We start from the raw sequence: 1,827 nt of genomic DNA, 5'->3' as shown, positions 1-1,827 counted from the left end.
ACAGGGTTATTCACAAAAGAGTTTGGAGAAGTGAACAATCTAGAACAGGGGTGCCCACAATTTTTTTGATAAGATCTACTTTTCAAATGACGAGCTACAGGAGATCTACCAATGAAAAAAAACCTCCCTCACTCTCTCTCTCCTGGCTGTCTCTCCTTGCTCATCCTCCTAGCTGTCTCTCCTCTCTCTCCTGGCTGTCCTCGTTTTCTCCCCTGGCTGTCTCTCGTTGCTCTCTTGGCCGTCTCTCCTTGCTCCTCCCTCTGGCTGTCTCTCCTCTCTCTCTCTTTCCTGGCTGTCTCTCCTCTCTCTCTTTCCTGGCTGTCTCCTCTCTCTCTTTCCTGGCTGTCTCTCCTCTCTCTCTTTTTCCTGGCCGTCTCTCCCCTCTCTTTCCTGGCCGTCTCTCCTCTCTCTCTTTTCTGGCCGTCTCTCCTCTCTCTCTTTCCTGGTTGTCTCTCCTCTCTCTCCCTCTCTTTCCTGGCTGTCTCTCCTCTCTTTCCTGGCTGTCTCTCCTCTCTTTCCTGGCTGTCTCTCCTCTCTTTCCTGGCTGTCTCTCCTCTCTTTCCTGGCTGTCTCTCCTCTCTTTCCTGGCTGTCTCTCCTCTCTTTCCTGGCTGTCTCTCCTCTCTTTCCTGGCTGTCTCTCCTCTCTTTCCTGGCTGTCTCTCCTCTCTTTCCTGGCTGTCTCTCCTCTCTTTCCTGGCTGTCTCTCCTCTCTTTCCTGGCTGTCTCTCCTCTCTTTCCTGGCTGTCTCTCCTCTCTTTCCTGGCTGTCTCTCCTCTCTTTCCTGGCTGTCTCTCCTCTCTTTCCTGGCTGTCTCTCCTCTCTTTCCTGGCTGTCTCTCCTCTCTTTCCTGGCTGTCTCTCCTCTCTTTCCTGGCTGTCTCTCCTCTCTTTCCTGGCTGTCTCTCCTCTCTTTCCTGGCTGTCTCTCCTCTCTTTCCTGGCTGTCTCTCCTCTCTTTCCTGGCTGTCTCTCCTCTCTTTCCTGGCTGTCTCTCCTCTCTTTCCTGGCTGTCTCTCCTCTCTTTCCTGGCTGTCTCTCCTCTCTTTCCTGGCTGTCTCTCCTTTCTCTCTTTCCTGGCTGTCCCTCTCCTCTCTCTCTCTTTCCTGGCTGTCTCTCCTCTTTCTCTCTTTCCTGGCTGTTTCTCTCTCTCCTGTTTGTCTCTCCTCTCTCTCCCTCTCTTTCCTGGCTGTCTCTCCTCTCTCTCTCTTTCCTGGCTGTCTCTCCTCTTTCTCTCTTTCCTGGCTGTCTCTCTTCTCTCTCTCTTTCCTGGTTGTCTCTCCTCTCTCTCTTTCCTGGCTGTCTCTCCTCTCTCTCTCATTCCTGGCTGTCTCTCCTCTCTCTCTCATTCCTGGCTGTCTCTCCTCTCTCTCTCATTCCTGGCTGTCTCTCCTCTCTCTCATTCCTGGCTGTCTCTCCTCTCTTTCCTGGCTGTCTCTCCTCTCTCTCTCTTTCCTGGCCGTCTCTCCTCTCTCTCTTTCCTGGCTGTCTCTCCTTTCTCTCTTTCCTGGCTGTCTCTTCTCTCTCTCTTTTTCCGGGCCGTCTCTCCCCTCTCTCTCTTTCCTGGCCGTCTCTCCTCTCTCTCTCTTTCCTGGCCGTCTCTCCTCTCTCTCTTTCCTGGTTGTCTCTCCTCTCTCTCCTGGCTGTCTCTCCTCTCTCTCTTTCCTGGTTGTCTCTCCTCTCTCTCCCTCTCTTTCCTGGCTGTCTCTCCTCTCTCTCTCTTTCCTGGCTGTCTCTCCTCTTTCTCTCTTTCCTGTCTGTCTCTCTTCTCTCTCTCTTTCCTGGTTGTCTCTCCTCTCTCTCTTTCCTGGCTGTCTCTCCTCTCTCTCTC

The sequence above is a fragment of the Nanorana parkeri genome, unplaced genomic scaffold (genome assembly GCF_000935625.1).
Source record: "Nanorana parkeri isolate BGI_ZX_2015 unplaced genomic scaffold, ASM93562v1 scaffold1568, whole genome shotgun sequence".
Lineage (NCBI taxonomy): Eukaryota > Metazoa > Chordata > Amphibia > Anura > Dicroglossidae > Nanorana > Nanorana parkeri.
This window is presented reverse-complemented; position numbering follows the sequence as displayed.